The following is a 23,765-nucleotide window of genomic DNA, read 5'->3' as shown; positions in this document are numbered from 1 at the left end:
TCCTCTGTAAGCTCTCCACCTCCCGGAAGTAGGCCGCCGGAATAATATCAAAGGAGTTCTGAAGTGCGTAAAGGAATCGGGGAAGAGACATCATTTTAAAAAGCGCCGCACGACCGAGGGGAGACAAGGGAAGCTTACACCAACGGGCCACGTCTAACCTCAATCTCCGAAGTGGAGAGAGGAGATTATGCTCGTAGCGGATCGCCGGGTCCAATGAGACGTGCACCCCCAGGTACGTAAAGCCGGAGTGGGACGCCTTAATAGGAAAACGAGAAGGCAAGAGAGGAAAGTCACCGGATATAGCATAGACACAAGATTTGGACCAGTTAATAATCAAACCAGGGTTCTTGCCGAAGGAAGTAAGGATGTCAAAGAGCACATTGAGTGACTGACGTGGTGAGGTGAGGTACAAAAGAATGTCATCCGCGTACAACGAAACTCGATCCTCGAAGCCAGGGGCCCACCGGATCCCTCTTATCGACGGTTCCCAACGAAGCCAAGCAGCGAGCGGCTCCAAAGCCAGAGCGAAGAGCAGGGGAGACAACGGACACCCCTGCCTAGTGCCTCTCCCAAGAACGAAGGGCCGGGAAACCCTTCCATTAACGACAACCTGAGCCAACGGAGCAGCGTATAAGAGTTTAACCCAACTAATAAATCCCGCCCCGAGTCCAAACTTTGCCAGGGCGGCCCAAAGATACGGCCATTCTATCGTATCAAAGGCCATCGTGGCGTCCAAGGAAACCAAGATGGCCGGCTCTGAGAGATATTCCGCCCTTGCAAGTACGCCATTAGGCGCCGCAAGTTAAGGGCCGTATTCCGGTGCGGGATAAAACCGGATTGGTCCGGATGCACCAGGTCACAGATAACAGTAAGCAGGCGATTAGCAAGAACCTTGGCAAGGATTTTCGGCTCAGCGTTCAACAGAGAAATAGGCCTGTACGAGGTGCAACGGTCCCGAGGCTTACCGTCCTTGGGAATCACGACTAGAGTGGCAAAGCGCTCGTCAGCAGGGAGAGAACCAAGTTCAAGTGACTCCGAAAACATACGACGGAGAAATGGCGCAATTTTATCCGGTTGCAGTTTATAAAGTTCAATAGGGAGTCCGTTGGGGCCCATAGCCTTGCCTGAGCGAAGGGAACGAATCGCGGTAGCAATCTCGTCGACCGACAACGGGGCATCTAACTGCTCACGCTCATCCACCGACAGGCAGGGCAAAGCAATATCCTTCAACAAGTGACGGGAGTCAGCCTCATCCCTATCAGACACCGGGGAGTACACAGCATGGAAGTAATCAGCGAAACACTCCACAATCTCACCAGGGTCAGTCACACTCACTCCCTCCGACGTCTGAAGCACGGGGACCACTCGATTCACTCTCTCCTTCTTATCAAGCCAAGCAATCAATTTACCCGCCTTATCCCCAGCATCATACAGTCTACCCTGCTGTTCCCTATACATTGTTCGAGCAGCCTCCGTAACAAGGGATTTATATTCGAATTGCTTCAGGCTGAGAGCGTGGAGCCCGTCCTGAGTGACAGCCGTCTCCAAGGCAGCCTCCAACCCCGATATCTCGGCCTCCAACGCAACCACCTCCCCGTTCTTAGCTTTCTTGGCCTCCACGATCAGGGATAGGGCGTGTCCTCGGAGAACCGTTTTGAAAGCCTCCCACAAGGACTCAGAGGACAAGACGGACCCCTCATTCTCAAGAAAATACTGATCAAGCGACTTAATGAGACCCTTGCGGATCTTGGGGTCACGCAGGTACCAGGGGTTAATGGGGGCGACCCGCCCGGCGGATCGCATCCCAGTATAGAAGAGGAGCCACAATGGGGAATGATCGGAAATGCCCCGGGCCAGGTGCTTAACCTCCCGGACCCGGGTGGTCTGGGCCGCTGGCATAAGAAAGTAATCTAGTCTGGAGAGACTCCCGTGAGCCCCGGAGTGAAATGTGTACTGACTCTGTGTCGGATGTATCAACCTCCAGCAGTCCACTAGGCCAAAAGTGTCCAAGAACCCGCCGAGCCACGCCTGGGCGGCAGAGAGGGCTCTGGGAGGGTAACGATCCAACTCGCCAGAAATCACGGAATTAAAATCCCCACCCACAAGCAAGAGACTATCAGGAAGTTCAAGTAACATACGACCCACATCAGAGAAAGTGGAGGTCTGGAGGCCCGGGGGAACATAGACCGAGACCAATGAAAGAGTCTGACCCTCCCACCGTCCAGTCAAGGACGCATAGCGCCCTCTATCATCAAGAGTAACTTTGTCAATCTCAAGTGGGAGGGAAGATCGCAGTAAGATGCCCACCCCTCTGGATCCAGTGGTGAAGCCAGAATGCGCAACCAATCGGTAGCCACCCCTGTTCATGGCATGACATACATTACCCACCAAGTGCGTCTCTTGAAGGAATACCACATCAGGGGCCAATCGGCGCAAAAATTGCAACACCACCCCACGTTTGATACGGTCCCCCAATCTGTTGACGTTCCAAGACATGAGTTTCAACCCGTCCCCCCCCATCCCAACACAAGAAGCTGGAGTCCCCAGGCACGCAGCCAGACACCTAAAACTGAAAGGAAACAAACACACTGCCTTGAAAAGAAAAAACACACAACCCAACAACCCCTGTCCCCCTCCCACCCCCACACCATTACAACTCCCCCACCCTGCACCCCTGCGGACTATACAGCCCCCCCAACTTGCAGTGTGCCTGTCGCCCTAACAATCCCATGCTACAAAAAGACCCTAGAGGAGGGAAGGGACCCGTCCCCGCCCGCATCCAAACAGCACATTAATAGACAAAATATACAATTGAAGTAGAACCTGGCTGGGCGCAGAAGGAAATGTCAAAGTAGAGGACCAAGAATCATTCCTGCGGAGGCCCTCCGCCCTCAGCACCGCCAGTACGCCCAGATCGTTCGCCCCGGTCCGGCAGGGAGTCTAACCAGTCACTCACAATATCAGGGCGTTCAAAAAAGATAGTCCGATCTTCATATTCCACACGAAGCCTGGCAGGGAAAAGCATAGAATATTTAAGTTCCAAATCTCGAAGACGGCGCTTCACCCCCTGAAAGCCCATTCTCTGTTTCTGAACGAGTTGGGTGAAGTCCGGAAAGAAGTTAACGGAGGCATTCTCATAGTTAACTGGGCCGTGTACCCTCGAGGCCTGCAGGATCGCATCCCGGTCTCTGTAGTGAAAAAGTTTTGCAATAATAGGCCTTGGGGGAGCTCCTGGTCGAGGCCTACCGCCCGGGACACGATGAGCACGCTCCACGGCAAAGAACTTGCTCAGGCCTGAAGGAGCAAGATGATTGAGGACTAGATCTTCGACCATGAGGTCCACCGGACGATTGTCGAGAGTCTCCGGCACACCTATGACGCGGATATTATTGCGTCGTGCCCGACCCTCGAAATCCTCCAGCCGGCGGGACATCGTGTCGTTCGCCGACTTTAGATCGCCAAGAGTTGCCTGGAGGTCTGATACATCCGTGACAAGAGTGGATGTCCTCAAGTCCAGCGATTGAACCCTCTCGTTAGTCTTAGAGAGATCCGCCCGAATTAGCGTGACATCAATGGCAACCGTATCAATTTTACGGGCCAGAGCCTCGTACTGCAGGGCGATGGTCTCCCTTATGCCGTTGATGGCACCCATAACGTCTTGCAGCGACAACTCCGTGGGCACGGACGGGCCACCACCAGAGTCCTCCACGGCGGCACTTGCTGGCCCGGGGGATCCTTTACTCTGGGTATAACGATCCATGATGTTACTCTGGACTGGTCCCCCACGGTGGGATGTCTTGGTCCTCCGTTTCCCGGGATCCCCCTTGCCCGCCATGTTAAGCGATGCTCACCGGAGGGGTCCGCCAGGACCGATAGCAAAGGGGTGCCAGCAGATCAGACTCCGACTGTCCGAGAGCCCGCTCGGAAAAGTGGAGAAAAAGGGCACAAATCAGTCCAGTACAAAGGCCGGAGGACGCCCCAGTCGCGCGAAGCAGCTCCTCAATCAGGCCATGCAGAAGTGCAAAAACGAAACCGAAAGTGGGGGCGCGGTCCTTGGCAAGGCTCCGATGCCGTTGTTGTTCAACTACTCCCCAGCCCCACAGTTCACCAAAGCACCGGGCACAGCTTCCAGGTGGGCCTCCAAAATGCAAGACGCTATATTTCAGGTCTCCCTAGTCCGATTTTCGTTCTGAAAAGAGTTATGGATTCAGCCAAGGTTCATCTTCCAGAATCCGTTCACAAATCCAGGATAATGTCAGGATAAGTTGCGAGGAGCGGCAAGGGTCCGGGGAGCCCTGTGCCTACGCGTCCATCTTGGTTGCGCGCTAGGCTCCTTCCCCCCCGACATCTATTGATGATTTTGTTTGGGGAGTCCCTCTCTTTTAATTTGTAGCTTTAATCTTTGGCCTGTTCTTTGTAGTCCTGTGCGTTGCTACAATTCCGCCTTATGTGTTAAAATTGACTGTATAGAACTTTTTCTCTCAGGGGTGGGGTTGAAAACTTTTGAATAAAGGGAGACTGCTTTTGTTTTTCGCAGTAGGTTTATAAAACGTTTTGGTTTGCAAGTTGTTGTTTTCTACATAGATGGTGATGTCTAGGAAATCTAGTGTCTTCTCATTTGCTGTATAGGAGAATTTTGAGAATTCGTCATGAGAATTAATCCATTCATGGAATGCAGGTAATGTGTCTGGTGGCCCTTTCCAGATCATCAGCACATTGTCTATGTATCATTTGCAAAATAGGATCTTGGTCTTGAACAGGTTGGTTTTGAATAGAAAATTATTCTCCTCAAAGGTGCTGACGTAATGTCCTGCCAGACTTGGGGCGAACGTGCTCCCCATCAATGTTCCGTGTGTTTGGAGAGACAGTGTTTCTTTATATTCAAAAAAACTTTCCGTCAAGCCTATACAGCAACATTCCAGGATGAAGTGTTTCGGAGTGATATATGTCCACTCTTCTTTGAAAATAACATCTTCAATGGTTTGTAGGGTGACTTCTTGAGGTAGGTTCGTGTATAAGCTCTCTATATCCATTCCTACTAGTCATGTGATTCCTCGTTGATATTTTAGATGGTTCAGAAGATCTTGAGTGTCTTTGAGGTATGTTGGTGTGTTCTGGACAAGTGGTCTAAGGTAAAGATCCACAAATTGAGATAGGGTTTCAAGTATGGAGCCTATTCCTGAGACTATCGGGCATCCTGGAGGCGGTATTCTATTCTTGTGTGTTTTAGGCAAAGAGTAGAAGTAGGGTGTTCTAGGGTTTTTTGCCCTTAAGTAGTCTGCTTCATTATTTGAGATCTAAAGATTTATTTCAGCTTCCTCCAACATTATGTCAGTAGTTCATTTCAGTCTGGGTGTAGGGTCCAGGATGAGAATTCTGCACTATCTCTGATCAGATAGTAAGTCTGTGCATTGAGTATGATAGTTTTTTGATGACGAGCACTATTCCTCCACTTTTGTCGGCCGGTTTTATTACTAAGCCCACTTTTTTTCTTCAGTCCATCTAGGGATTGTTGTGCTTTTTTCATCATATTCATGTATGGTTTCTTGGTCTTCTCTTTCAAAGACTCTACTTTTTTTGTAATAGGGCTGTTCGAAGGCCAGTATTTCTACTGGTATTGGCAGATGGTTGAAGCCTGTAACCGCTTTAGTACCTTTTTCTCAGGAAAAAATCAAGAAAATGTACTCAAACTTCTCCCCCCGATCTGCTAATATCAACACAGAAAAATCCCCTAACACCATACCAGATTCAGATACCCCAGACATGGGAACGATCCCCTGTCTAGCGGACTTTGAACCACTCTCAGTGGAAGATGTTTTAACAGCAATGCAATCAGTTAAATCGGGCTCTCCCTTGGATCCCTGCCCTCATTTTGTGTTCTCCAAGATTGCACTAACGCTCTGCCCCTTGGTCACTCAACTTTTTAATAAATCTCTCAAAACTGCCATATTTCCCAATGTCTGGAAGCATGCAGCTGTGATCCCTTTCCTGAAGAAATTGGGTTCCGATATTGCCAACCCTGAGAACTATAGACCTATTTCTCAGCTCCCATATCTCTCTAAAGTTCTAGAAAAATTGGTCAATGCCCAACTGACCAAATATTTAGAAACTAATTTTCTCCTAGATCCTACCCAGACAGGCTTCAGAGCTAACAACAGCACTGAGGCTACATTGCTGGCAGTTTCGGACAGTATTAGGTCCTCCATATATCAAGGAGGATCAGTGGCACTAATACTGCTCGACCTGTCAGCAGCATTTGATACGGTCTCCCATCAATGTCTGTTGAAAATACTTCGCCACAAGGGAGTGCAGTCCAATGCCCTGAACTGGTTGCACTCCTTCTTGAGTAACCGCATCCAGACTGTACACATGGGCCAATCTCATTCCAGCTCTACCTCCATTGACTGTGGGGTCCCCCAGGGTGCATCGCTGAGCCCCACCCTCTTCAATGTTTATATGTCATCTTTGGCTGACATTGGAAGGAAGTGGGGCATCGGCATGTGCTCATATGCGGACGACACGCAGTTAGTGGTGGCTTTAAATGAAAAATCTGAAATTATTAAAACTAAATTACAAGGCTGCCTTGCGGAAATGGCTCAATGGATGCACTCTCACTGCCTGAAGATAAATGCTGGAAAATCGGAGATCCTCTTATTTGGGGGAGCCAAGCGAATCTGGGATGCCACGTGGTGGCCTCCCACGTTGGGCTTGGCCCCCACCCCCAAACAACACGCCAGGAATCTGGGAATTATCATGGATGATGAGCTATCCATGAAAGATCATGTGCGATCCCTCTGTGGCAAGGGCTTCGCCATCTTGAAACTCCTAGCGAGGCTATTCCCATGGATACCGCTGAACTGCAGACGCTCAGTTACCCAGGCCTTACTGGTCAGTCGTCTTGACTACGGGAATGCACTATTTGTAGGGATGAGTGAACATCTTTTTTCTCGCCTACAGGTACTGCAAAATGCAGCCGCCAAACTGATTTGCGATAAAGGCAAGTTAGACTCGGCATCAGAATGCCTGGAAGCCCTCCACTGGCTTCCTGTGCGCCAGAGGGGCGCATTCAAGCTTCTCTGTCATGCCCACAGAGCCCTGCACAGGACAGGTCCCATCATGCTCCAGGACAAAATGGAATTCTATGTCCCTACCAGGAACCTACGCTCCACTCAATCAGCATTAGCAAGGACGAAACGTATATATAAAGCTAGAACTGGCGGCCGCTCTTTTTCTTACCTAGCGGCCAAAAGATGGAACGAGCTTCCAGATGATCTCAGACACACCACCAATTACCTTCTGTTCCGTAAAAAGCTGAAAACGCACCTTTTCCCCTCTTCTCACTAACATCCTTCTGATATAGCTATTAGCTGTGTTCATCTGGTTTAAGCGCCGTGATATCCCTCGGGATGAGTGATGCGCTCTACAAATACCATAAATAAATAAATAAATTGAGTTGTTAAGTGGACAGAAAGTTTTATTTAGATTTTTCGCCAGAACTCTGCTAGTTCACAGTGGAGTTTGAATTGGTCAAATGATGGGGTGGGTACAAATCATAATCCCTTGTTGTGCACTGTGTGTTGGTCATCAGTTAGTATATGATCTGTGAAGTTGACTACTAATGATTTGCTCTACTGGGTCCTGGTTTCTCTTGATTCTTTGACATGCTCCAGTTTCCTGAGCTGTAGCTATTTCCTGTTTCCTTGAACCAGTACTGCCTGCAGTGCTACCTTGACTCCTGAAGCTTTAGTAATTCTCTGTTCCTGAACCAGCACTGCCTGCAGTGCTACCTTGACTCCTGAAGCTTTAGTAATTCCGTGTTCCTGAACTAACACTGCCTGCAGTGCTACCTTGACTCCTGAGCCTTAGCTCAATTCTTGTTCCTGCCCCAGCACTGCCTTCAATGCTACTTTGTTTTCTTGAATCCTGAACCTGCACTATTTTAGTATACCCTTGTAGCCTCCCCTTCTGTATATCCTTTTCCGGTCCCTGCCTTTCTTCCCATTTCCTTGGTTCCAGTTCTAGTTTGCTGTCTTTCTATTCTGCTGTATTGCTTCTGTTACCTTGTATGTTTGTTACCTGCTTTCTAGTATGCCCTGTAATTTCCTTCTTTTCTTGTCAAGCACTCCTCCTTGCTAGCTCCTTGTCTATTGTGCTTGTGTTTAGTTTCTACCCCTTTGCTGTTACTGCCTTGCGTGTTCCTGTTTGATCGCCAGGATCCGTGGGCACAGCTGACTACCTAGGTGGTGTTTCTTGTTCACTGTGAGTATTGTCTTCGAGTTACAGTTATAACATCACCATAGGTATAAGCTCCACAGAGCCTGCCTTTGCATACATATCCTATATGTGGGTATTTTCAGTCAGTATCTTCAACAGCAGTTGTGGGTGAGGAACTTACTGAGCTTCAGTCTTACCGTGTGGAGCTCCTGAGTGCTTTACCCCACATTCCCTTTATTGTTAATTTTGTATTATATATATGTCTTGCACGTTCGTCCTGGGTGTAGTTAGTCTGAATGATAAATTGCCTTGTGAGTGCCCTTCCTTTCTGAGTCTTAGCCATCTTGTTCACATGTACAGGCTTCCCCTTTGGATCCCTTTTTCTTCTCTGACTCCTTGTGTGATCCTGGGCAGCGCTGTACTACTCTTTCTGTGCACCGTACATTTTCTACCCAGTCCCCAATCCTTGCTGAAGTCCCTGACTGTGTTCCTGACATAGTCCCGGACAGTCCCAAACAGTGTTCCAACACTGCATATTGTGTCTGCCTCGTCCTCTGCTGCGTCGTTGGTGTTGAGTGTCATCACTGCTAGTCCAATCTGTATTATCTGAAGAGTTATCACCTGAAGACTCATTGTCACTTTGTTCTTCTGGTGGGGTGTAATCCTCCTTGATATAAGGGTAAATGTTTTCTTGTGAGAAACGCTTAAAGTTATTTCCTAACTTTTGTATCTTGTTTTGTGTGATGTAGTCCTTTATTTCATTAATTGCTTTATTGATTTCTTCTAGTCTTTTTTTGAAGACTGAAATTTGTACTGTGTTTTTGGTTTGGCTTCACTCACTTGGAATTTTATGGTTAGTGTTTCTGATAATTTGGTCATGGTTTTTATAATGAGTATTAGATAGTCCCTTGTACACTCCCAGGATATAGCAGCTCAGTCTTTCCTGAAAAAAATATCTTGGAAGAAGATCCTGGGGGCATTGTGAACCCACAGACCTTTCGGTGCCATGTTAGCCACGTTAGATATTCCATCATAATGAGTCCACGGATTGATGTTTTTAATCTGTTCTTTTTTATTGTCTGTTAAGTCTTCCCATTCATTAGTTTGGGCTAGAGTTTGAGTGAATTCCCTCTCTTGTAATAGAGAGGGGACCGAAAGGATGACGTTTATCTCATCATCTATATAGCTCAATCTTTGGTTCTCTGTCATTATGGTGATCATTTTGTTAGACCTTTTTAGAGACTTCTATGAGGTAATGGTTGGATTTTAATTCTTAATACACAGTGGTGAGGGAGATAGAGATCTATTCTTGTTTTGGACCTAGTTTGATTTGGGTCAGCATATAGTAATTTTAGAGTTCGAAGAGATCAGCAGATGAAATTCAAGTAAATATATTCAGGAGAAGTACCTAATGTGGAAACATTTTTTATTTTTTACTGGTACTTACTTTTTCCATATTCTTGTCATTTTAAAGTCCCACAGCTGCACGCTGTTTAAATATTGTTAGAAATGGGGGTCTCTAGTTGGCAAGGGCTTGCACCTTTGTCCAAGTAGGGACCCTTCTTCCTAGTCCGGATAAGGGAGTTACACTCCTAAAATAACCCCTGCTCACGCCCTTGGTAGCTTGGCACGAGCTTATCATAGAGGCAGTGTGTAAAGCATTTGCACATAACCATCAGTAATACAGTGTAAGCACTACAAAAGGACACCACACCAGTTTAAACAAATATCCAATATTTTTATATACTTAAGATAAGACCAAAAACAATAAAAATACACAATACAGTACTTAAAAATCTACAGTTGTCAAAATACGCTTTAAAAACAGTTCCTTGATGTCGATAGCTCCGTCTGTGGCTATCACGGCGTTGTGATCAAACAAATCCAAACAGTTCTGGCTGACCGCGGCGTCGCGGGCCAGCTACGGAGTCGGGAAGACCCGCAAACAGTACATTTTAGAAATGCAGGGCGTCAATGACCTCTCGTTGAGCTTCCGAAAGCACGGCGCCCGCAGGCGTCGGTTTCGGAGGTCAGTGCAGGAGTCGTTGGGGCCCTCGAAGTCACCCGCGTTGCAGATCGATCTCCTCTCTGTTGGAGTCAGGAGCGCTGGCATCAGCAGGCATCGGGTGCTGCGGTGCGAAGTGCAGCAGTGCGGCGTGCGGTGCCCTCAGGTCACGGTGCAGCGGCTTGGTGGCAGCGTCAGATGGCGTCGTCGGTGAGACCAGGGTTGCGGTGCGAGATGAAGGCAGTGCTCGTCATGGTGCTGGCAGGTCACGGTGCAGGCAGCGGCGTCGTCGTTGCTGAAGCGATGTCGTCGGCTGACGGACTGGAGACGATGGCACCGGCGTCACGAGGCCAAGGATGCGGTGTGGGATGAGGGTGGTGTCTCGTGTAACTTTACGAGTGGTGCCCTCGAACCACGGTGCAAGCACCGGCTTCGATTTCGGCGTGGAGCGGCGGCGTCGGGGATACCAAGGCGTCGTCGTGAATCGAGGCGGTGCGGAGTGCGGTGCCCACAGGTTGCGGTGCGAGCAGCGGCTCGGTGGTGGCATCTGCAGGCGTCATCGGTGAGACCAGGGTTGCAGTGCAGCAGTGCCCTCTGCGGTGCCAAGGCATCGTCGTGAAGGGAAGTCGGTGCGGAGTGCGGTGCCCACAGGTCACGGTGCAAGCAGCGGCTCGGTGGCAGCATCAGCAGGTGTCAGTGAAACCAGGGTGGCGGTGTGGCGTTGCGGCGGTGCACTCTGCGGTGTCTTTGGGACACGGAGATGGAAGTGGCGTCGTAGACATCGTCGAGTGGCATTTCTTCTGTTGCAGCACAAAACACACAGTCCCCAGTTAACAGGGGGTAGGCTCTACCTCAAGCCCTTGGGGAAACTCACAAAGTAGATTGCAGAATTTTCAGTCCAGTCCTTTCACTGCCCAAGACAGAAGCAGCCACTGCAGGCCAACACAGCAAAGCACACAGCAAAGCGGTAGTTCCTCCTCACAGCTTCTCCAGCTCTTCTTCTTGGCAGTCTTCTTGATCCAAAAGAGTTCTAAAGTTCAGGAGTCTGTGCCCCACAATTTATATCCCAAAATCCTTTGATCCCTTAGGCAGAGAGTGTCTGTGCGCAGCCAGAACCAGTTCTGCCCTCTCTGGTGTGATTTCCTGGCAGGAGGTGGAGACGGCATTGTCAGAGGCAGACCAGGCCCTTTGAGGTGCAAGGAAATCTCCTCCACCTTCCCCATCGCAGCCCGGGTCTATTCAGCCCTTTCCTGACCTACCTAGACTATCTGGAGCCACTTCTGCTCCCCAGCCATCTGTCATCCAAAACCCAGACAGGCAGTCCACATTCCAGCAGAGGCACATGGGATGACTGAGCAAGAAAATACCTACTTTCAAAAAGTGGCATTTTCAAACTCAGAATGTAAAAATCACCTTCACTAAAAGATGCATCTTTAGATTCTGAGTTCAGGCGTACTAAACTTTATTTTCCCACCTAGTTCCCAGGGCCAGTTATGTTTATAAGATGGTATAAACAAGCTTCCTTTTCTGTCCTATGAGGAACAGGTAGCCTTGCAATAGTGAAAAACAAAATGGGCTGTAATTCACTATCAGGACATGCCACACACACCAGGGCATGTCCAACCTTTCACAAACACTGCACCCTGCCCACAGAGGTGCCTTGGGCCTAGCTTAGGGGTCACTGACATGTAGAAAAGGGAAGGTTTAGGGCCTGACTAGTGGGTGCACTTGCCAAGTTGACATGGCAGTTACAAACTGCGTGCAGACTCTGCAATGGCAGGTCTGAGTTACTGTTTTAGGGCTACTCGCGTGGGTGGCACAATCAGTGCTGCAGGCCCACTAGTAACATTCGATTTACAGGCCCTGGCACACTCAGTGCACTTTACTAGGGACTAACAAGTAAATCAAATACCCAATCATGGAAACACTAATGCATAATACAATTTACCACAGGAGCACTTGCACTTTACCACTGATCAGCAGTGAGAAAAGTGCGCAGAAACACTACGCCAGCAAAAACAGAGTAAAAACCGGGAGGGCAAAAAGCAAAACCTCAGGGGAAACACGCCAAAAGATGCTAAGTCTAACACATATTCGTATCATACAAGGAGGTAGAGAGAAGAAGAGATTCATTTGGCTTCCATGAGGTTACAGTCATAATCAAAAGGGAATAAATCATGTGCCTTTATATTCCAGGGTCTTTGAGTCTCTTACATGAAGACCCTTATTCACACTAGCTCAGGGTGAGGTACATGTTGATACTCTTCTCTTCCAGTTAGGTGAGTTGCATCATCATTGGGTCTTTATCACCTGAGTTTCCAGTTCTCCAGGTGATCTTCAATCCTCCAACCGGAGGGAGACCATCTGGTTTATGACAGTTGTGAGTAAAAGGTGGATAGTGCAATGAAAAAGTGGATTTAAAATGACCTCCGTTCCTGTGTATAGTATTTTATTGGGCAGGAAAGGGATAATGTTAAAAAGTTAGGAACGGTGCATTGGTGGATATGCTAATGGTCCACAGCACCTGGTGTTAGATCGTGATTGATCGACATGTTTTGGCCCTATGTTACCCTTACGGGTCGAGGGGCCTTCTTCAAGACCGATGTGGGAGCAACTTTCTTATTGAGCCGCTCCCGATGAGTAAGTAGCTTCAATTATCCCTCTTAGTCAGTGAGCTCGATCGCTCAAACTCTGACATGACTGTTACTGGTGCAGACCTTGTCTATAACTGAGGAAGACAGAAAAACAACAACCAAATGCAATGCATGTTGATTATATGAAGACGTGCAATCTGTCTTTTCCAATGTTGTGCTGTTACTGTGAAAATAGGTGAAATACTCATCAATTGGGAATGTGTATTCTACTAATCTCTCTAGTACTTTTGTCAAATGTCTCTAATGGTGTTGTTCTATAAATGTTGCCGGAGTGTTTATTACATATGATGTTCTAGTTGGCCTTGGTTAGAGTTAGACTTTGCCAAACTATTATGAATAAATAAAAACAATTAAATAATATTGAGATGTGATTCATCACTCTGTCTAGGTGGAAATAGAGCTTCCAACCCTAGTTTCACCAACCAAGACGCCACTGAGCCGCTGCTTGCACCATGACCTGTGGGCACTGCACTCCGCACTGCCACGCTTCACACCACCGCCCTGGTATCCCCGACAAAGACACAACTCTGTCACCGACGCCGCTGCCTGCACCATGACTTGTGGACACCCCTCGTGGAGAACACAGAGCACCGTCCCGTTTTGCACCGCAGCCCTTGTCTCACTGATGACAACGCTCCAAGCTGACATCGACGCCGCTGCTTGCACCATGGTTTAGGGGCACCATTTGTATGTTACATAACGCACGGCCCCGTTCCACACCGCAGCCTTGGCCCACCGTCAACAAAGCTATCGACTCTAGATCATCAACCGACACCGCTACCTGCACCGCGACCTGTGGGCCCTGCACACTGCATTGCCCCGTATCGCACCACAGCCTTGGGTCTACCGACAACAGCGCTTCAGCAACGCCGCTGCCTGCACCGTGACCTGTCAGAACCTCAAAAAGCACCATCCCGATTCCCACTGCAGCCCTGGTCTCACGACACCGCTAGATGACTGCCACCGAGCCACTGCCCGCACCGTGACCTGCGTTCGACCTGCAACACGCGTGACTTCAAGGACCTAACGACTCCTGCACCGACTCCCGGAACCGACGCCTGCCTACACGCTCCTCCGGAGCTCACCGCAGGGTCCGACGCCCTGCATCTCCAAAGGTACTGTTTTATGGGTCTCCTTGACACCATAGCTGGTCCACAATGCTGCAGCCAGAACTGTTGGATTTGTTTGGTCAATGCGCCGTGATAGCCTCGGACTGAGCTATCGACTTCAAGGAACTGTTTTTAAAGTCTATCTTTGCTTTATTGGTATTTGAATTTTTGTATGTTGGATTTTTTTTACACAAAGAAATATTGGATATTTTTCTAAAACTGGTGTGGTGTCCTTTTGTAGCGTTTTCACTGTATTGCTTTTTATGTGCAATGCTTTAAATATTGCCTCTGAGATAAGCCTGACTGCTTGTGCCATGCTACCAAGGGGGTGAGCAGGGGTTATTTTAGACGTGTAATCCCCTTATCTTGATTAGAGTGATGGATTCTGCCAGGCTTAGGTGCATACCCTAGCCAGCCAGACAAACCATGGTTTAGGGGCACCATTTGTATGTTACACGGCGCATCGCCCCGTTCCACACCGCAGCCATGGACCACCGACGACAGAGCCATTGACTCTAGATCGTCAACCGACACTGCTGCCTGCACCGCGACCTGTGGGCCTTGCACACTGCATTGCCCCGTCTCGTACCACAGCCTTGGTTCTACCGACAACAGCGCTTCAGCAACGCCGCTGCCTGCACTGTGACCTGTCAGCACCGCAACAAGCACCATTCCGATTCCCACTGCAGCCCTGATCTCACAACACCGCTGGATGACTGCCACCGAGCCACTGCTAGCACCGTGACCTGAGGGCACCGCACATCGCACCGCTCTGCTTCACACCGCAGCCCTGACGCCTGCCAACTCCTGACTTTAAACTCACGGAGTTCGACCTGCAATGTGTGTGACTTCAAGGGCCAAACGACTCCTGCACCGACTCCCGGAACTGACGCCTTCCGACACCGCTCTTTCAGAGCTCACTGCAAGGTCCGACGCCCTGCATCTCCAAAGGTGCTGTTTTACGGGTCTCCCCGACACCGTAGCTGACCCGCAATGCCGCGGCCAGAACTGTTGGATTTGTTTGGTCAAGACGCCATGATAGCCTTGGACGGAGCTATCGACTTCAAGGAACTGTTTTTAAAGTCTATTTTTGCTTTATTGGTATTTGAATCTTTGTATGTTGGATTTTTATAAATTTCGTCTTGTTTTACACAAATAAATATTGGATATTATTCTAAAACTGGTGTGGTGTCCCTTTTGTAGTGTTTCACTGTATTGCTGTTTATGTGCAGATGCTTTAAACATTACCTCTGAGATAAGCCTACCTGCATGTGCCATGCTACCTAGGGGGTGAGCAGGGATTATTTAAGATGTGTAATCCCCTTATCCTGACTAGAGTGGTGGATTCTGCCAGGCTTAGGTGCATACCCTAGCCAGCCAGACAAACACATTTCTAACAGTCCCTTTTCCATTCTTCTTCTTTTCTTATCCATTCCTAAGCTGCCTCTCTCAGAGTCTCTTCTAGAGCGTTCTGCCTGTCTCAAGGTGTGCTGCAATTCATTTACGAGTCTGTCTCTTCAGTCTGGGTCTGGCCCGTCCTAAGGCGTTGTAGGAGTGGGGTCCGAAGTTGCCTCATTTCCTAGTGATTTCTGTCTCACCTCTTTAGGTACATAGTATTGGTACCCTACAGCTGACAAAATGGGGTAAAGACCATAAAGCGGGGGCTTCTCTGGGGACTGTGTTATTGCCTCTTCGGGTGATGTTGGTTTCACATTTGTTTTTGTATCACAGGATACCCGCCATCATGACAGGGTGGCTTCCCTTTTCTGTCTTATCTTTCTTTTATACTTAGAGCGAATGTAAGTCAATGTAAGTTCAGTTATGTCTTTGTTGACTGTCCTTTCCTTTGGTCATGGCTGAGTGTGGCCCTTGGTACCTTTGTACCATTGTTTATAGTACTTTTGTGTCCTCTTCTTTACTGAGGGGAAGGTTTTTGTCATGTGTTCCAGTGGGGTCTCCATGGTCCCCTGAGGATGTGTGTGTGTTTCCTACGTGTAATGGAAGTACCACTTTCTAACTGTCTTATGCCCCTTTTGGACTTGTCTCCTTTACTAACATACTTGTCTTTTTCATGACTATCACTAATGTATGGCAGTGGTTAACACATATTGATCTTATTCAGTGTTACCTGAGTATATCATATATCATCATGCTATATCATCACATATATCCTCATGAGACCAAATCAGTGAACATCAACCATATTTATCGCTAGTCTGTGTAACACTTCTTCCATGTCTATATATTGAGCGGTTGAATTTAAAAGGGGGTCTAAGGGGATTTGTGCCTGACGCAATAAATGTTACAATTTCTTTTGAATATAAATGACTATTTGCAGTGCTCAAAGAAGCAGGCTTCCATTCATGTTTTAAACGGGAAACAACCTTTACAACGCATTCATTACATCGCACTACTTACAACGCAGTCATTACAACGCAACATCATTTACATCGCATGCTATTACAACGCAGCCATAACATCGCATGTCACTACAATGCATGTCATTACAACGCATGTCACTACAACGTTTGCCATTATAACGCAATATAAGGTAAGTAGTGGGGAATAGAAATATTTACCCCTACACTATCCAACACTTACCGTACTGTTGCACTCACTGGAGTGGGAATAGTAATTTTTACCCCTACACTATCCAACACTTACCCCACTGTTGCCCTAAAAGTAATATGCGTTGTTATGGTATGCGTTGTAATGGCATTCGTTGTAATGGAATGCGTTGTAAATGTAGTTTCTAAAAATGCGTTGTGATGGCATACGATGTAAAATCATGCATTGTAATGGATGTTGCGAAGTAAAAACTTTTGTTGTAGAGGCATGCATTGTAAATGTTTGCGTTGTAACATCATATATTCGTTTTATACTCATGAATTGTAAATATCTTCGAGAAATACATCAAGGATGACCTCTAATATGATGGGTGACTCTGTTATTATATGAATCCCAGGGGTATTACATGGACATGGGAGTTCTCCATGGGCCAAATAATCTGTTTTACTCATGGAGAATTATTCTTAATCTTTAGATTTATTTTGGGATGTTTTATTTTGATTCCCTGTGGTTTTATCTGAGATATTTCCCCACTTCCAGGACACTTTATCTATGTACTGTTTCTATTGGAATGCCAAAAATATCGCAAAGATCTTGCTGCCTTTCTTCCTCGCTTACACCGGACTGTATGACAACCTACAGGGAACCCTGCCACTTTTCTATGATTTCCCCTTGTGATTAGGAAATTGTGTACTCTTTATGTCCTCCTCCTTATTCATGGAGGAATATCTACTTGGAACTAATGCGCTTCTTCCATTTACAACCAAGGGTCTGGTCGTGCTCAGGGCAAAGTCAATCTGACACCATCCATCCAGCTGTCCCCTTTCCTAACTTTCAGACACTTCGACTGATGCCTCAGCCTTGATTGCTCATCCTTAAAGACGCCTTCCAGGTATCTTGAATCTGGGAATTTTGGAGCCAGGTGTCTGACGTATTCAGAGTAAGGCTTGCCAGTGCTTATCAAATTACCATCTCTTTATAACGTCCGACTTCACAGACTTGTTACCTAGTCCCATCTCACTACTTCTACACTAGTCCTCCAGATCTCACCGGGATATCTGTGGGCACTCCCTGAAGGAATATGCCTTCCAGGAACTTTCCCCCGGGTAATACACTGCTGCCTTTTAGACCACTCTCAGAAGGAATGTCTCTACCAGGATCTTATCCCTGAGTAATGCACTACTACCTATTATTCTACTCTTCTGTTTTAACGGGGAATTCACACCAGCTAGTCTTCATGTGTATACCAGGAATCACCACATTTAATTTCTCTAAACATATCATTGCATCCTTACTAAAGGACAAAGAAAAACTCCATACATCATGCTTGTATTTCCTCACCCCTCCATACTATGATTGACAAAGAATCATGCAATTGAAATTTAAAGGTACAAAGTATGACTTTTCCACCCAACTTTTGACATTGGCCGAGAACCTTACCTGCCTGTTTGAATAGGCAGACTTTAGTGTAACACTCGGTGTCTGCTTACCTGATGTATCTGTGCAGTTCAGGGCAGGCAGCATCTCCCCTGGGCGAAATCTGGAAGGTCGAGGTGGGTGGACTCCTGGCTGGCAAGGCTAAATGTTGCCAGAGAAAGAAAGAGACAACACGACTTCTGTTGGTGATATAGTACAGAGATAATCAAATATGTGTGTGAGGTCAGTCAGCTCTGTGGAACTGGAAACTGAACTCAGACATAACAGGCAGTTTCTTATATAGTCTAAAAATCCCAATACATTTAATTAGAATATCAAATCAAGAGCTTGCTGAAGCACATCTTTATCTCTCAATATTTCAGCAAAAGGCAATACTTACTGCAAAAAGATCTAACCACACATTTATGGAATGCAACTCTAGTGCACGTGTTACTGATATATTGTTATACTCCCTTCACTACCGGTTGTCTTTCTTTGTCTTTATCATTCTTTGAAGCCTAGCAACGCCTTTCCTCCCTACGCATCTACTGTTCTGCAAGGCCTAACCTCCCACTTATCTTGTTCCTCTGTGTCTACTTTATCTACATATTTTCTCAGCGACGTGCCCTTGCAATGCGTGTCTGTGACTTTCCATGTGTGCTGTGTTTACTGATTATATTTCTCAATTCTACTAAAACTCGTTTCTGCGTCCCTCCCAGGTCCCCACTCCATTCTTGCTCTCTATTCTGCTATGGACCTGTATTCTCCCTTCAACATGAGCGTTTCCACCCGTCTTCCTGCTGATGCTTGCATTGACATGAGTAGGTCATCTCTCTTTTCTACATTCACTGTAACAACGTCCCAAATGTGCAGGGCCATGAATAACAAGTGCCAAATTGAACACCATAGCATCAGCAACCTAAACATTCCATTTAATTAAAATCCCATCAACCTCGGTGCCCTCCTTCTGCCATTCAGCTTGTTCTTCCTTTGTTGCGCTTTGTTGCAGTAAATGGGGTTCCATATTTACATCACAGTCCAACTGTAATTTCTGTTCAGAATGAGCCACATACATAGTACTTGTCTTAGTTAAAGCAATACATTTTGCAGTCTGATCAGCAAAATGATTATACCTACTCACAAAATCAGTCACTTTCTGATGAGCAGCACGCGAAGGCTTTGGGCAATGCCTGTGCATTGAGGAGGCGCACAATCAAGGTATCATGTTTTATCTTTGCACCACTGGAAGTGAGAAATCCCATTTCTTCCCATAGTTTACACAGATCGTGTGCAACCCCAAAGGCATACTGGCTGTCAGTATAAATGTTTACTGTCAAATCTGCACTCAATTAACATGCTCGAGTAAGAGCTATTATTTCTGCTGCTTGGGCTGACAATTGTGTGACTTCGAGCAGTCTCCACTGTTGTTTGCAAACTGGTGATGACATAGGCTGCTGTAGTCTCTCCAGTGGGTCATTTCAAACATGATCCATCAACCCATAAGTCTGCATCCCTTTCGCTAAGGGTTTTATCAAACATATCAATTCTGCGTTTGGTCTGGTGCTCTGTCACTAAAATGCAATTATGTAATTCTGTCATGTGGTCTTCCTTCGGCAAAGGCATAAGCGTGGTTGGATTTAAAGAGGTGCTGTGATGCAAAGCGATATTGTCTGCAGATAGCAAAATCAACTCATATCTAGTTCATCTAGCATTAGTTAAGTGTTGGGTGCAGGTTTTGTTCAATAACATGCAAACAGGGTGGGGGACATACACATTTGTCTCCGTCTTTCCTTCACCACCTTCTTTAGTTGCACTATAGGGAGGAAGTCTTCTGTCCACAAGTCCTTCTATTTCCGGGTCTACCTCCTCTTTGGGTGGGGCCAAAGGCTGCACCACAAAAGCCTTACTCTCCCCTAAAGCGTCCTTGCACCAGTATTGCTTCTGTATTCTCTGAGCCTGTCTGAATCCTTTCAACTCCTTTCTGAATGTATTACGTGCCATTCCTTTCACTTGCTTTGCACATTTTAACTGTCTTGTATATGACTCCCATTGATTCAAGCAGTCAAGTCAAGGACAGCTTTATTCGATTGCTATTTCAGACATTCATAAAAGCAGAAATATACGAAAAACATGCACATGATTAAAACGAAATAAAAGAAAACATCCTATATACAAGTTAGCGATAGGAAGCAAGGCTCTCAAAAATCTTAAAAACATGGATAATACCAAAATTTCCTTTGCTCCAACATAATCCTTTAAACATGAATAACCATCCTTTTTCCTGAGTATGACTAACTGCTTTAAAAACATTGCTATCTTCCAGGTGCTATGTACATTGCCTAGAAATTGTAAAGCAATGAAAGCTGGCCGACATTGTCTTCATTTCAAGCACTCAAACTGAGCCAATCTAATGTTGCTTTTCCTGGCATTTTGTATCATGCAGTGTGTCAAATATTGCAACTTTGCTAAATCGAAGGTTCCCTCTAGTTGAAACTGCAAATAAACAGTATGAATATGCCATTGGTTCAAAAACAAACATGTGGCTATAGAAACCTTAGTCATTATTTCATGAGCAGGAGACCCTTCGGGTGCTGACTCTGATCTAACCCGTTACACTTGCTAAATGCTTGACCCATTGTTAAGGTTAATTTCCTGGCATTCCAAAAACTCTGATAAACCCTGGGAACTTCACATAACCTGCCATAGAGGAACCAATCTCTTGCACCATAGAGAATCCAGCCTCCTGTACTGCGAAAGAGCCAACTTCCCCGGGGAATCTAATCCCCTTTGTTCCCTTCAGTAGAAGCAACTCAGACTGCGAAGCCTTGATCTTCCAAATAAAAATCATAGATAAACATACGTTTAATGGACTGCTAATTTACAGACCACCTAGCGCAAAAACATCCTTAATTGAGCTGCTAAATCCATTTTTGGAATCTAGCGTGACAAACCCAGACTATACAATTTTAGGAGATTTTAATCTACATCTTGAAAAAACCTCAGACCCAAAGATAGCTTCATTTATGGATGCAATGTCAAACTTTGATCTGGAACAAAAGGTACACCTAGACACCCATAATGCTGGCCACACACTGGACGGTATTTTCACCTCATGTCCGAGCCTAAATAAAATTGATACTCTGCAGATCCCATGGTCGGACCACAAGTTAGTCCGATTTACATTAGAAATTACAGAGGATACGGGGAGACCTGTGGAACTTATTAAACAAGCAACTTATCCAGACTGGTCTAAAATTGACCATCAAGCATTTGTTGAAAGACTCCGACCATCCCATCCTACATTTGATGAAAACTGCAATATAGCCTGCAAACAATTCAACAAGTGGTTGGATACCGCAGTTAAACTGACAGTCCCACAAAAAAAAGTTACTCTGAAAAGAAAAACCCCCTCACAACCATGGTTCTCGGAAGCACTGAAAGCACAAAAACAGAAGTGCAGAAGAGCAGAGAAAAAGTGGAGAACCAACTATAATACCAACTTCAGACAAGAATATAAAGCTACCTTAGCCAATTACAAAAAATTAATAATAACAGAAAAAAGTAAATACTTCGTCCAGAAAATTAATGAGTCAAAAAACTCTAGTAAAACCCTCTTTGATACTGTCAAAAAATTATCAAAATTTGAAAATAATAACTCAGAAGAACTGTCTTCAGACTTCTGTAATGTATTAGGCGAATTCTTTGTTAGGAAAGTATCATCAGTCTACGACTCCTTCAAAAATCACAGCACGGAGACGGCAGAAAAGGATACCTCACACCTAATAAACCCAGTGGAACAATCAGTTCAAACCACATCGTTCCACTTCACTCCTCCTACAGCAGAACAGATACAGAAAGAGGTTCTTACCACCAACTCAGGTAGCCCAATGGACACCTGTCCACCCAAAATTATGCAAATCTGCTCAGAACAGCTGAGCCTGGTGTTAGAAAAACTATTCTCCCAAATCATCAAAACCAACATCTTTCCAGATGATTGGAAAATGATATCAATCAGGCCGCTACTAAAAAAACCAAACCTAGATTGCGAAACTCCAAACAATTACAGACCAATAGCCAGGATCCCTTTTGCTGCGAAAATTCTCGAGAAACTGTTAAACAAACAGTTATCCCGATATCTGATGGATGGCGACTGGCTGGACCATTCTCAGTTTGGTTTTTGCGAGGGACATGGAATGGAGACTGCTTTGATTACAGCAGTGGAGGAACTTAGGCAAGTACTGGACAATGGATCGAAGGCCGCCTTGGTGCTACTCGACCTATCGGCGGCCTTCGATACAGTCAGCCATGAGATCCTCATAACACGACTGAAAGCAGCACAAATACATGACTCAGCTTGTACCCTCATTGCCTCCTACTTAGAGAACAGAACTTTCTCAGTAGAATCAGGAGAAGAGAAATTCAATTTATTCAACCTGCCATGCGGGGTCCCGCAGGGCTCCTCGATGAGCCCCACTCTTTTTAATCTATATGTGGCTCCCCTTGCTGAAATAATAAGGAACAGTGGATTCACTCCAATATCCTACGCCGACGATACTCAAATCGTGGTGTCAATTAGTAGGGATGTGGAGGACACTGCTGAAAAATTTCAACATTGCATGGTACAGATCAGTCAATGGATGAAAAGGAACTGCCTAAAACTTAACGGGGACAAGAGTGAGGTCATGGTACTAGGAGGTGACACAAATATATGGTCCCCCTCATGGTGGCCAAGAAATTTGGGAAGATGCCCCGAATCATCAGAAAAGGTGAAAAACCTGGGAGTCACCTTAGACACCAACCTCTCATTCGACGCCCAAGCCAGCAAGTTGGCATCAACACTTTGGTACATCCTAAAAATGATTAAGAAAGTACTACCTTATCTACCGCATGATTCGCGCAAGACTGTGGTGACAGCATTAGCCTTGTCAAGACTGGACTACGGGAATGGCCTCTATGCCGGAGCCAGGAAGAAAATCCTAGCCAAACTTCAACGCCTGCAGAATGCAGCAGCCAGGCTGGTACTTGGCATACCTAAGTTTGAACCAATCAGCCACAAATTAAAACACCTACACTGGCTACCAATTGCAAAAAGGATAGAATTCAAATCATTATGCCTGGCTTATAAGGCAATCAACGGAACTGGATCACAATTTCTGAAGTCACACCTAAAACATTATGAGCCAACTAGACTTCTCAGATCCGGCCAAAAGAAACTCATCAGGGTCCCGAGATTCAAAAGAGCCAACTGGGGCGGAAGAAGTTTCCTGGTACACACAGCAAGAACCTGGAATCAACTACCACTGGCCATAAAAATCAGCCCATCCTTGAAATCCTTTAGAAAGGAAGTTAAAACATGGCTTTTCTCTGCTCAGCTCTAATCAACATCTCCAAGAGCCAATGGTATATCTCAGCGCCAAGACGCCTTCGGGCATTCGCACGCTCTACAAATGGATAAATCAAATCAAATCAAATCAATCTTTAGGAAAGAACCAACTTCCCCGGGGAATCCAGTGCTCTGTTGTCCTTTTAGCAGGGCCTCCTTTTCTCCCTTATCCTTTCTGCCACACTTACCCAGTTAGTGACTTCTCAATACTTCTTAGGAATTAAGCATGAATCACTCACCATGTATAAGTCTCAGCAGGGCTCCCAAAGATGCCAACTCAGGAAACCAGTCCTGTTACTTAGGTGCACGCTTCGGGATGTGCAGAGGTCAATGCCAGACCCTTCATGCGGTGCTAAGCACTGGCTGGAGTGACTTACATTCATCCCAGGTACTTCGGCACCAGGTGATAAAGCAGA

At 46.4% G+C, this 23,765-nt stretch overlaps 1 long non-coding RNA gene across 1 annotated transcript in view; it reads right to left on the bottom strand.

The window, feature by feature from the left end:
- Positions 1 to 23,765, bottom strand: part of LOC146870709 (uncharacterized) — a 37,338-nt gene that overhangs the window by 7,396 nt on the left and 6,177 nt on the right. The window contains exon 3 of the long non-coding RNA XR_014959439.1: positions 18,041 to 18,128. This is a non-coding gene — a long non-coding RNA (uncharacterized LOC146870709). The remainder of the gene's footprint in view (positions 1 to 18,040; positions 18,129 to 23,765) is intronic.

The sequence above is a fragment of the Triturus cristatus genome, chromosome 1_1, assembly GCF_964204655.1.
Source record: "Triturus cristatus chromosome 1_1, aTriCri1.1, whole genome shotgun sequence".
Classification (NCBI taxonomy): Eukaryota; Metazoa; Chordata; class Amphibia; order Caudata; family Salamandridae; genus Triturus; species Triturus cristatus.
This window is presented reverse-complemented; position numbering and strand designations above follow the sequence as displayed.